The following is a 14120-nucleotide window of genomic DNA, read 5'->3' on the forward strand; positions in this document are numbered from 1 at the left end:
TTTTTGGGAGCCTAGCTGTGTATCGGGACCCCAAAAACCAATCTCCTCCTTCAGGCTTTGTAAGGGCATAAATTGCTTATTTTACTTCCTCACTACCTATCACCAGTTTTAGGTGCCCTGAAATGTCAAGATAGCACAAACTCCCCCATACCAGTGACCCAAAATTGGAAAGTAGACGCTCCAAGCTATTTGCTGAGAGGCATATTGAGTTCATGGAATATTTTATATTTTGCCACAAGTTTCGGGAACATTACAAAAATGTTTATTTACACAAAATTGTCACTTAAATGATATATTGATTACACATGCCATGGGTATATGTGACATTACACCCCAAAACACATTCTGCTGCTTCTCCTAAGTGTGGGGATACCCCATGTGTGTGTGTGAGACGTTTTGGCAGTCTAGCCGCGTACAGGACCCGAAAACCAATTACCGCCTTCAGGTTTTCTAAGGGCGTAAATTGCCATTTTGGAAAGTAGACACTCCAAGCTTTTTGCTGAGAGGCATTGTGAGCTCATGGAATACTTTATATTTTGCCACAAGTTTCGGGAACATTACAAAAATGTTTATTTATTTACACAAAATTGTCACTTAAATGATATATTGCTCAAACATGCCATGGGTATATGTGAAATCACACCCCAATATACATTCTGTTGCTTCTCCTGAGTATGGGGATACCACATGTGTGAGACTTTTTGGCAGTCTAGTCGTGTACAGGACCCCGAAAACCAATCACCACCTTCAGGTTTTCTAAGGGCGTAAACTGTTGATTTCACTCCTCACTACCTATCAAAGTTTCGGAGGCCATGAAATGCCAAGATTGCACAAAACCTCCCAAAATTACCCTTTTTCTGAAAGAAGACACCCAAAGGTATTTGCTAAGAGGCATGGTGAGTATTTGGCAGCTCTCATTTGTTTTGCAAAATGAAGAAAGGAAAGAAACGAGATCTGCAAAATACTCACCATGCCTCTTGCAAATACCTTGGCTATCTACTTTCCGAAAAGGGGGCATTTGGGGGGGAGGGGTTGTGCTATCTTGGTATTTCATGGCCTCCAAAAATGTGATAGGTAGTGAGGAGTTAAATTCCCATAAGCAGCAGAATGTATTTTTGGGTGTAATTCCACATATACCCATGGCATGCGTAAGCAATATATCATTTCAATGACAACTTTGTGTTAAAAAAAAAATAAAAAATGTTGTAATTTTTCAAACATCTGTGACAAAAAATTAAATATTCAATGGGCTCAACATGCCTCTCAAGAAATTACTTGGGGTGTCTAATTCCAGGTTGGCCACTGAATGGGGAAAGTACGGGCGCTGCAGCAGTGGTTGGCTCCCAATCAGGATTTGCAAGGGGATCAGGAAGAACAAAGTCTGAGGGACATTACTTTTGCTAGCCACCGCACCAACTTGAACTGCACTTATGGGACTCACCACGTGACCAAGTGATACTGCAGTGCTGGTTTGTCTACCAGGATATACTAGGCCTCTGGTGCTTGTCAGTTCATCAGAAGGTTGAGCAGCACTGGTACTGACACGCTGCTGCATACCATGCGATTGTTGCACCTCAGCAACAGAAGAACGGTTCGAGTATGCCTGACCTTAGCAGGGACTACTACTCCGCGGTCAGTGCTATCTGTCAGGGTGCCGCTGCTCTCTACAGGTTTGAATACTGAGCCTGATTTTGACTGTGAGGCTTCTCCATCGCTCTTATCTGTCATACTTAGCATTGTGTAGGCCTCTTCACTAGTGTACCTCTGTTTAAACATTTGGCCAATAAATTTATAGGTACCTAGTGTGACCCACAGGAAAAAAAAGTACTTGGTTGTTGAGGATTGTTTGAACCGCTACCAAAAAATGTAACTGCTTGCACTAGCAGAGATCAGGTCTGACTCTGTTCACGCTGTGGTTTTGTGTGCTGTGCATCGTAAGCGACAGTAATCTGCTGACACTACACTTCTTGGGGGCAGGGCAAAGGGGATAACTGCAGGAGCTGGCAAGTGTCGGGGGCTGATCCTTCTAACGCTGCATTTTGGGAACACTATACTATACTATTGGGGGCACTAGTATAGTTCTGATCTGATCATAGATATTGATTAGTTCAGACACTATACTAGTCATGGAGGTGTTTAGTGTTTGTGTGTCACTTACATTCAAAGGGTTAAACATTTTTACTAAATATGTGGCGGGCAATCTCACGCTATCCTGGATTGATGCTAACTAATGTTAACACTAACTGAAGTCACCTTTGACACTAATACAGTGATCAGAAAAAAGATCTGTACACTATAATAGTGACACTGTGACAGGGCAGTGAAGGGGTTACCTTGGGGTGATCAGGGATTTAATCTTTATTAGGAGCTATATGGCAGGTACCCTAAACTTATCTGGGACAGACACTAACTACCACTAACTGCCGCTCACACTAACTGGCATCACCAGTGACTAATAGTATTATTGTCAGCAGGGGATCCTCGAGCAGATGTCAGCAAGGGATCCTCGATCCGGCCCACCCCCTGCATCTGTCGGAAGGAGAGAGGAGAGGGAGAGCAGGGAGCAGGGCGGCAATCTGCTCACATAGCTTGACATTCCAGGGGGGGCACTCGCCCCCCCTTGCCCCCCCATGCGGACGCCCATGACTAATACAGTGATCAGTAAATTATCTGTATACTATATATAGTGACACTGTGACAGGGAGTTAAAGGGTTAACTGGGGGGGGGGGGTGATCAGGGGGTGACAACTTTCCAAAATGTCTCTGCATATGCTAATGACAATAATGCCTATTTCTCTACATATTATAGGCCTTAAAACATTTCATAAACATATAGGACACAATGAGATGTTCTTCACCACCTTATATTCAAAGTTAGGTTCCTCTGAAAATCAATAGAACAGTAGGTTTTAAAGTCTTTTACATCTCTAGCCTATCAGTGTTGCCTCATCATTGCCCATCAGTGCCCATCAGTGCAGATCAGTGCAGCCTCATCAGTGCACATCAGTAATGAAGAAACAAAAAAAGGTGTTTTTTTTCTTTAAATTTCAGCCTTTTTTCCTTTGTTTAGCAAAAATTTTAAACTCAGTGGTGATTAAATACTACTAAGAGAAAGCTCTATCTGTGTGAAAAAATTGTCATTTAAAGTGTAACTCCAATTTTGTTGAGAAAAAAACATTCCCCTCTGGGTGATCTATGTACATTACAAGGATTTTAACAAACTTTGTTGCAGATTCCTACCTTTTGTTATTCTGAAAAATCACTGTTTGTTCCTCTGTGCCTCTGTGCTGAGTGGGTCAGATGCAGTGGTGGGATTCAAAAATTTTAGTAACCAGTTCCGACTTTCCCAGCAGAATGACCAGCGTGCCCCCTTTCAAACCACAGTGACCAGCATGCCCCCTTTCAAACCACAGTGACCAGCGTGCCCCCTTTCAATGCACAGTGACCAGCGTGCCCCCTTTCAATGCACAGTGACCACAGCATTGCCCCCAATCATTGCAGAGTGCCACAGCATTGCCCTCAATCATTGCAGAGTGCCAGCCACAGCATTGCCCCCAAACATTGCAGAGTGCCACAGCATTGCCCCCAATCATTGCAGAGTTCCACAGCATTGCCCCCAATCATTGCAGAGTGCCGGCCACAGCATTGCCCCCAATCATTGCAGAGTGCCGGCCACAGCATTGCCCCCAATCATTGCAGAGTGCCGGCCACAGCATTGCCCCCAATCATTGCAGAGTGCCAGCCACAGCATTGCCCCCAATGATTGCAGAGTGCCAGCCACAGCATTGCCCCCAATGATTGCAGAGTGCCAGCCACAGCATTGCCCCCAATGATTGCAGAGTGCCAGCCACACATTGCCCCCAATGATCGCAGAGTGCCAGCCACACATTGCCCCCAATGATCGCAGAGTGCCAGCCACACATTGCCCCCAATGATCGCAGAGTGCCAGCCACACATTGCCCCCAATGATCGCAGAGTGCCAGCCACAGCATTGCCCCCAATGATTGCAGAGTGCCAGCCACACATTGACCCCAATGATTGCAGAGTGCCAGCGATCCCCCGCACTTACCTCATGCAGCTTCTCTTCAGTCCCCGGCTCCCCGCGTCTCTGAGTCTTCAGTTCTCCCGCGGCGCCTCCTCCTCGTCCAATGGCACGGTGCTTGCCTTTCGGCCAATCAGGAAGCGGGAGGACCCGCTCCCTGATTGGCCAGCAGGAGGATCAATGTGACAATAGCGAATTCTCATTCGATATTGTCACAGAATGGGCGGGTCGGGGCGCGCTGCTCCCTCCCTGGCCGCCAAGTCTGCGGCTGCACGGTCCGAGCGCGGGACATTTAATTGTACTGCGCTCGGACGCGCAGAGGGATTCAGCCGGTTCTGCGAACTTGCAGAAAGTTAGTAACCGGTTCTATGGAACCGGTGCGAACCGGCTGAATCCCACCACTGGTCAGATGGGAGTGTTTTCATAATTATCTGTCAACTGTGTCAGTTTCAGGGCTCTAATGAGGAAATCTGCTGGGCCTGCATCACTTTAGACGTGTTCCTATTGGGAGTATCTCACCAAAAAATGACATTTTTATTGCAGGGGATGCCAGAAATCTGACTTGTATCTTAGGCAGACTTCTGGGAAAATCAGTGAGCCAATCACACAAGCAGGAAATTATGTTTCTGGGGTGTGGTCAGTATACATTCTGTGTACAGAACACCTCCAGGTAACCATATTGTATTGCATTTCCAGAAAATTACAACAGCTGCAGATTGAAAAGGAAAGGTCTTTTTTTTTTTCTTTTTTCAATTAGCAATAATCATGCCTCGGATAAACCTCATTGGCTACGATACTGCCACTGCAAAAAGCAGTGGCAATATCGTGAAAGGTCATTTTTTAATAGCATTCAATCACAATATGATTTGTGTCGCAATTGTGTACACTATAATGTGTTTTCTTTATTTGCTGTTTTTTTTCTCCCCAGGAAAGTGGGGTTACCCTTTAAAGTGCAACAGCACGGAAAGCTGATAATTGGCCTGGGCAGGAAGGGGGTGAAAGCGCCCTCTATTGACGTGGTTGTACAAGAATATCAAATGATATATTTTTTTAGAATTAAGAATATCAAGCAATCTCTTTTACAACTGAATAAGAGAAAAAAATGGGAATAAAAAATGTATAGGTGTTTTTTTCTATTGGGTGAACAGGCATGCATTTGGTATCCCCATATTATTTTTACACATATACTGTAGCAATACATAGTCATTGTTAGTAATAAACAGGGCAAGGAAATGGCACATATGTGCTCGGTGTAATTTATGTATAGAATATATGAAATATAAAATGTATGATACAAACATTTCTATGTTCTCTTAGAAGGTGATAGAATTATTTCTCCATTTACTGCGTAGCTGAAAAGTAATGTAACATACATGAATTAGATGTACTGTTCAGTTCCACACACAGAAAAGGTTACTTGTTTGTCCCTCTCAAAGCGTAATGCCTTGAGAATTCCTGAGCGCTGTACTTTTAAAGTGGTACTTGCATTTTCAAAATGTTTCTTCCTCAATTTCCTGACACATAAACAGGCGCAAAGGGTGTTCCTTGGTGTTGTGGACTGATGACCAATGAAATTTTAATATGCCATACCAGTTTCCAGCAGCATTGAATTTAGGTCATATATGCTTGCTGGAGCACTATGAATTTCTGAATGTGTCTGTGCCCTAGAGCCTGCTTTAAGCTGCATGGAATCACAGGTAAACCACCGTACAGTAAATCCCTTTTATTGTACTGTTTGAGGAAATCTTATGGAAAATAAAGCAGCCTTGAGACTTATAGATTTACAAGATTGTACTAACTCTCATAGGTTTGTATGAAACAGGAATAACAAGTAAATGAAAAGAATGAAAAATATATTTTTTTAAGGTTAAAATGAATCCAAATCTTCGGTTAGGTACTTTACATGGTGTAAGCAATTGAAAGTAATTAAAAATAGAATGAGTATTTTGCCTTGATACTACAATAAGCACAGTAACTTCACCGAACAGCTTCATTAAATAGTGCTGAATGGTTAAAGTGCTTTGAAAATAACACCTCTATTTTACAGATGCACTGATTTAAAAGCTTTAAATCTCAACTCTAGGCAGATATAAGGCGCAAATTATTCAGCTTTGTATTTATTAATGCAATGCTAAATTTATCTTTTTTAACCACTTAAGCCCCGGAAGATTTTACCCCCTTCCTGACCAGGGCCTTTTTTGCGATTCGGCACTGCATGACTTTAACGGACAATTGCGCGGTCGTGCGACGCTGTACCCAAACAAATTTGACGTCCTTTTTTTCCCACAAACAGAGCTTTCTTTTGGTGGTATTTGATCACCTGTGCGATTTTTTGATCATGTGCTATTAACAAAAAAAGAGCGTCAATTTTGCAAAAATAACAATATTTTTCACATTTTTTATATGAAATTCCCCCCCCCCCCCCCACAAAAAATGTAAAAATCAAACTTTTTTTACATTTTAGGCCAATTTGTTTTCTGTTACATATGTTTGGTAAAAAAATCACAAAAAGCGTATTTTGATTGGTTTGCGCAAAAGTTATTGCGTTTACTAACTAAGGAAAAGATTTTTGTCATTTTTATTGTTTATATTTTTAACAAGTAATGGCGGCGATCTGCGATTTTTTTTTGCGGGACTGCAACATTGTGGCGGACAGATCGGACCCTTGACTGACATTTTTGACACTTTCGGGGTTACCAGTGACATTACTACAGTAATCAGTGCTATACATATGCACTGTTACTGTAAAAATGACACTGGCAGAGAAGGGGTTAACTTTATTTGAGAGGGAGGGGTTAAGTGTGTCCCTAGGGGCGTGATTCTTACTGTGATTGGATGTGGCTGTGTGTGTAACAGCACAGATAAACGGTCCCACATAGCAAGACCGTATGATCTGTGCTGTTACACAGGGGAGACTGACAGGCGGCTTTGTTTACATTAGCCGCCTGCCTTTCTCCCGCTGTAACCGACGATCGCAAGTGACCGGCGGACATTGAGTCCGTCGGTCACTCACGCGGGGGGTCTGTGACCGAGCAGGAGCAGGAGCGCGCCTCCGGCGGCACGCGCTTGCTCCCTAGACCCTCACAGGCTAGCGACGTAGACCTACGTTGCTTTGCCTGTGAGGGGCTGACTGCCGACGTAAATCGTCGTTAGGCAGTCGGCAAGTGGTTAAGCAAGAGTTTCAAGTACCTAAATTCGGCTTGGTATCATCTTGCAGTCCCATATACAGTATAGCTTAGACCAAGAGAAGGAGAAGCAGCACATAAAGTTAATCAGTTGTGCAGCTGATGTGCTAACAAGGAATATACTGATAGAAGCTGAAAACAGACTGATAGGGTAATGAGCTCCTCATTGTGCTGTTTCTTTTTTCACTGTTCAGTCACATGCTGGAGGAGGAACAAGACCTGTAAATGTTACTTGACTGAAGCAGGGAAATAGCAGGTCCTGACCTTGCCAGACAAGTTTGTGCATTGTGCATCAGTGCGGATCAGTGCAGCAATTGAACTGGAATGAAGACAAATACAAATCCTTTGCAGTCAAGACAGCTCTCATATAAACATTTCAACTATGTATTTAGCTTTTTGCATTGAATTCAGTTTTAAAGTATAACTAAAAGTGTGGAGATGGATTAGAACACCTGTTCAATTTGTATCACTGTTTGTGCCCCCATTAGGGAGAATTTCCTCTCTATATGGCCTGTTTAACATTATCATCAAAAGTAAAGTAAAAGGAAATTCCACATTTTGGGTTAACACCAGAACAGTAATTGAGGGAAATCTTCCATTGGGGAAACTAGTTCTGGTGACCCCAGTGACACCACAGAATTTCCTCACTTAGGAGGGATTTCCCTCACTTCCTGTTTTTGACAAGAAGTGAAGGGAAATCTCCACAATGGGTCACAGATGGATGTTATAACCCTCCCTTACTCTATCTAAAATGAAAAAAAAAAAAAAGCACCTTTAGTTCTACTTTACACACTGTGGTAAGTATCTTGCTTGAAGTACATGATAAAAATGTAGACATTAATGATAAACCTTAGGTACACAGGTGACTGTAAACCAGAAGAACAACAACATAAGAGAGTGCGTGTAATTTGGGATTGTCAGTACAAATCACACTCACACTCAGTTCTCTTCCCCTGTTTAGAATTATAAAGTACAAATGTATTTTGCTTCTTTTCTTTTATAGTCAAGCTGATAACCATTTTAAAATATAAAAAAATAAGGTGTCTGCTGTTACCTTTGATAGGCACCTCTTCAACTATTTCAACCGTCCTTATTATATATCAAGAAGCTCTTATTGGCCTAATTCTTAAACCAGCCATGAATGGATGGATGGATAACTTCGAACTATGGGGAGGCTGGTTGTACAGAAGTTGATGTCTCCATCGACTTCTGTACAACCAACCTGTCGGAAAACGGTCGCTCAATCAGGACCACCAACTACGGTGTCAGTGAGTGTATTCTGACGACGAGGAAGCCTCTCAGCTGTCAAAATACAATAGCTGTGCAAGAGGGCTTCCCACTGGTTGGACAAAAGAAAATGAATCATGTATGGTCTGCCTAAGGGTAGGGCAAAGTCATTTATGGTGATCATAACAACCTGCAATTGGAAATAGCTAGACAAAGTTACTGGCACTGTGTGCTATATAAATAACAGAACATTTTCTATAAATGTACAATATGCTATTGAAGCACAAGTGTGAATTACATGAATTACATTATTTCTGTTTTACTATACAGAGAATTCGAAGCTTTTTTTGTATTATTATTTTTTTTTTTTACATTAAGCTAGTGGAAAAGGTTAGCTATGTGAGCAAACTATGCTAACCCAAGTCCAACATGTTAAGACCAATATGAATTCATTTCATTGAACGTCAGCTAATGAAGCTTTGGGGCTTCAATTATCCACAGCTTAAAAAAAGGCCTAATCTGTATTAAATGAAATCCTTCAATAAATCACATGGAAACAATGTGTAAGTAATAATCAACAAGCCTTGTTACAAGAGCCTGCTGTGGCAACAGTAATGGAATGTACTGTGTAATCAGATTCCACAAGGTTTAAGAAACACAGCCTGTTATCTAACAAGTGCTACACTACACAATCGGCGAGCTTTCCTGCAGGCAGCACTCTAATTCTTAAACAAGGTCATTTTTTAACTCTGGAAGGTCAGCAGCTTTCAAATGAATTTTTAAAGTTGAACTCTAGGGATGAAAAGCATTTCACTTTGCTGTGGGTCCATCTCCCCACTACGAGGCCTAACTGCTCATTTTGTCAAGGAGATGATAAATAGGGTGATATACCTACATTACTCTTCCATCAGCCCTTCTCCTCTTAATGTGACCTGTCCCCCAAAGTCTCTTCCTTTCGTTGCATGACCAGTCACAGTTTTCTGATTCCATCTCATACAATGCAGGACCAGCAGTAACCTTATTCACCTTATATAACATCTCCTAGGCAAAATGAGTAGTTATCTCTTGCAGTAGGGATTGGGGTGGAAGACTCATCGCAAGGTAAATACTTTTCCTCCAAGAGTGGATGGATAATAAGTAATATATACACTATACTACACAAACGTAACACATAACACTTCGAGCCTTGTGCCCCCTTTTGATTGCTCACTACCATGACATCAGATCTACTTTGGGTCAAAGTGTATTGTATTTGACTTGTCAGGTAAGTCTACATGTATATTAATCAGAAACATTTAAGATAAGTATGCATAACATAATATTTCACTTGATATCTAAGAATGTACCTGGGTTCAGTTTGTGGGAGGTTTGCCGAACTGTGATAAAATTCTGAATGTTAATCCACACCCCTTAACCACTTAAGGACCGGAAGATTTTGCTGCTTAATGAAGAGGCCCTATTTTGCGATTCGGCACTATGTTACTTTAACGGACAATTGCACGGTCGTGCGATGCTGTACCCAAATAAAATTGACGTCCTTTTTTTCCCACAAATAGAGCTTTCTTTTGGTGGTATTTGATTACCTGCGCAATTTTTATTTTTTGCGCTATAAACAAAACAAAAGTGACAATTTTGAGAAAAAAAAACAATATTTTTCACATTCTGCAATATAACATTCCCAAAAAAAAAAAATATTTAAAAATCAAAAATGTTTAACATTTTAGGCCAATTTGTATTCTGCTACAAATTTTTGATAAAAAAATCGCAATAAGTGTATTTTGATTGGTTTGCGCAAAAGTTATTGTGTCTACTAACTATGGGAAAGATTTATGTCATTTTTATTGTTTTTTTTTTTTTTTTTACTAGTAATGGCGGCGATATGCGATTTTTTGCGGCACTGCGACATTGCGGCGGACAGATCGAACCCCTAACTGACATTTTTGGCACTTTTGGGGGTACCAGTGACATTGCTACAGTAATCAGTGCTAAAAATATGCACTATTACTGTAATAATGACACTGGCAGTGAAGGGGTTAACATTGTGGGTGATCAAGGGGTTAAATGTAAGCCTAGGGGAGTGATTCTAACTGTGGGAGGGTTGAACTTCTGAAATGATCATAGAGACATGCGATCCTATATAGCAGGATCCCATGGTCTCTGTGATCATTGTAGGCACAAGGACGGACGGCTGTGTTTACATCAGCCGTCCGTCCTTCTCTGTCAGCGGGGGGAGATCACCGGTGTCAGGCGGCAATCGGAGCCGCCTGACACACGCACTAGCTCCCCGGCTGATGGGCTCGCCCCCTACCCTTCTGAGAGTGAGCGACGTAGTACTACATCGCTTTGCCCAGGAGTGGCTGCCTGCAGCAGTAAATCTGCGGTGGGCGGTCGTCTAGTGGTTAATGGGAGCCACATTTTTTAAATCAGTTCTGGCCATTTTTAAGGCAATTAGGCAAGGGATTGCCAAACAAATGGCAGTGGGGTCAGGCACTGCCTTGAGGGTCATATACTAATGCCAAGAAAATGTTAAAAAATTACCATATGGCTGAAAATGAATCATCAAAATTGCTCTATTCCTTTAGAAAACATACTTGGGGGATGCTGTAAACCTGCCTGTGAAATGGTGTACCTGTACAATGTATAATGTATACAACGTATACAATGCACTACACAAAAGTGATACTTATAAAGAAAAAAATACCAATTCCACTACCATTGACAAGACACCTGTCTGCTTAGTTTTCTTTGTTAAAAAATTGGGGGATCTTTGGAGGACCTCCATGCTGTTAAAATAGAAGAAAATGCCAGCAGTAAAATGTAAATTACCGGCAAAAGCTTTTTCTCTTTGCTGTTGTACACCAAAAAATAAATTATGGGGTCCCATCAAAAATGATGCCAGAGTCCTTATCCCTGATGAGGGTTTGTTATGGATTTTCATGGGGAACCCCACGCCCCCCCCCCCCCAAAAGAAAAGGTATGAGTTTCCCTCTCAAAATCCATATTAGACCCCCATATTAGATTGTAAAGTGTTACCCCATGCAAAAAGCAGAAAAAAATATTTGGTAATAAAATGTATCACTGCCTGCAGCCAAGAGTTTAGCACAGCAGGTGGCAAATACCCTATTAATTCACATTCTCAGAATGTTGAAAAGGGCAAAGTTTGTAGATATTTATTGGAAAATTCCTCAGATATTCCATATTTTTTATATTTATTAAAGCCAGTCCAGGCAAAAAAAATTTGTGACCATGTAGTGAGCTTTAGTCAGATTAGCTGTGTATTTGTTAGTGTTCTCTATCTCTATGCATAAAGTGTATCATCTTAGCCACTTGCTATGTTAGTGTTCTCCAGCAGGTTGCTGGGGATATCAAATTGTGTTATGAATGTTTAATACATGGCCAGAAGCACAGCAAAAGAAGACAACTTAATTTGGATTTTTTTTTTTTTAACACTAACGACTACCACAATTAAACAAAAGCATAGTGGACAGTAGATAATAGACCACTTCCTTTCATTCATTTTAAGCTGGCATTTGCTAAAAATGAATGAAAGTTTGATTGTAACAATATTTATTATGAATACAATCATAAACACTTGAAGTCATTAATTGAATTCAACAAAGCTGCCATGCATATTGGTATTATATACACTAAAGCATTTTTAAACCAGGTCTAAAAGTAATCTGCAATTGATTCAATCCAACATCATTCACCCAAAACATACATCTTAAGTAGGGTATATTGACATGACTTGAAACAAATGATAAATTGTTCTGTAAATGGTGGCAATGCCAACTCACTGTAGTAGCACAGAATACTACAGTGGTCGTCAGCTTCCCCAGCAGTCCCTACAGTATGGAATATACACTGAAGATTATACCTGGCATTCTTCTTTAATAGTTTACCCCACCCCCTCAGTGAGGCCCAGCTTTTAGAATAATTACACTGAAGATTGAAGTATATACCGCAATGAAACCGTCCAGTGGAAAAAGTACAGTGGACAGTAGATAATAGACCATTTTTTTCCATTTATTTTGTCGACCACATAGACTTTGCAGTTATCGTTCAGCTACCACTGCACATGTGCCCACTCACCCCATGTATGCCTAAGGCTTGGTTCATACATCTCTGAATGGCTGGGGGCATTAAAGGGTAAAATAATATAGCGTATACGATTGCCACACAAGTTACATTGTAATTGAATGTTATTAAAAATTCCCTTTCCTTTTCAATCTGCAGCTCTGTAAATTTCTGTTAATGCAATACAATATGGCTACCTGGAGGTGTTCTGCACACAGAATGTATACAGAACACCCCCCCCCCCAAACAGAATTTCCTGCATGTGTGATTGGCTCTCTAATTTTCCCAGATGTCTTCATTAAGATACAAGGCAGATTTTTGGCATCCCCTGCAACAAAAATGTATTTTTTGGTAAGATGCTTCCAATAGGAAAGCATGTCTTAAAGGAATGCAGACCCCGCAATTTTCCTCATTGGAGCTCTACAGGTGCAGCTGCTGGTTGATAATTATGAAACCACTCCCATTAGACCCACTCAGAACAGGGGCACATACAAACACACAGGGATTTCTTCAGAATAACAAAAGGTAGGAATCTGCCACAAAGTTTCATAAAATCTTTATAATGTACAGAGATCACCCAGAGGGGAATTTTTTTTTCTCAACAAAAGTGGAGTTACTCTTTAAGTATCTACCCCTTATTATCCAAATGTATGCTATCATTTTGTGTAAATCTGCTCCATTTTGGTAAAATTAGCAGAATGAGCTCCCCAGAACTCCCCAGCTGCTCCTGAAAATGTTAGTGAGGTGATTAGTGTTTGGCCTGCTAGTTATTGAGGCATTCAGAAAGAAGTGGTACACCTTACAGTTTGGAAATAACTTTCATAAGTGCTCATGTAAGATAATATAATGGTGTTGATTTACTGAAGGCAAATAGACTGTGCACTTTGCAAACTGCAGTTGCATTCTGCAAGTGTAGTTGCTCCAGAGCTTTGTAAATGAGCAGAATTTCTGCTGACTTTTATCATCCAATCACGTGCAAGCAAAAATGCTCTTTTATTTTTTATTCTACTTGGTTGGGTTTTCTTTGCAAAGTGAAGCTTTCCCACCTCTCAGTTCAGCCGCTGGGAGAAAAGAATGTCTCTGAAATCTACAAGTTGCCAGAGACATAGTTTACATAGAGCTATGGACTCCCAGTGTGACAGCAGGGGTTCATTTACTAAAAGCAAATAAACTTTGCACTTTGCAAAGTGCAGTTGCACTCTGGAAGAGCAGTTGCTCCAGAGCTTAGTAAGTGAGCAGAAGCTCTGCTGGCTTCCATCATCCAATCATGTGCAAGTAAAAATTCTGTTTTTTTTTAATTATTTTCCTTGCTTGTGATTGGATGTTATGTGCAAAGTGAAGCTTTACCTGAATGCATTTGAACTTTGCAAAGTGCACAATCTATTTGCTTTTAGTAAGTCAACCCCTAAATGTCTGTACTCTCATGTTGAGCCATGTGCTTTTTCATACCAAGGGGTGCCTGGTGTTTCTTTGAGAGCTGAAAAGAGTGGCAGGGAAAGTAAGGATTGGTAAGTATATTCTGGGAAGGGGATTAAAGCAAGGCTGTTGCTTAGCCCTTAACCACTTTCAGACCGGAGGATTTTCCCCCT

At 41.2% G+C, this 14120-nt stretch overlaps 1 protein-coding gene across 3 annotated transcripts in view; it reads left to right on the forward strand.

Moving 5' to 3' along the window:
- Positions 1–14120, forward strand: part of TRPM3 (transient receptor potential cation channel subfamily M member 3) — a 552760-nt gene that overhangs the window by 234519 nt on the left and 304121 nt on the right. The gene's annotated exons all lie outside the window — the stretch shown is intronic.

The sequence above is a fragment of the Pelophylax lessonae genome (assembly GCF_965119305.1).
Source record: "Pelophylax lessonae genome assembly, chromosome: 1".
NCBI classification, from domain to species: Eukaryota; Metazoa; Chordata; class Amphibia; order Anura; family Ranidae; genus Pelophylax; species Pelophylax lessonae.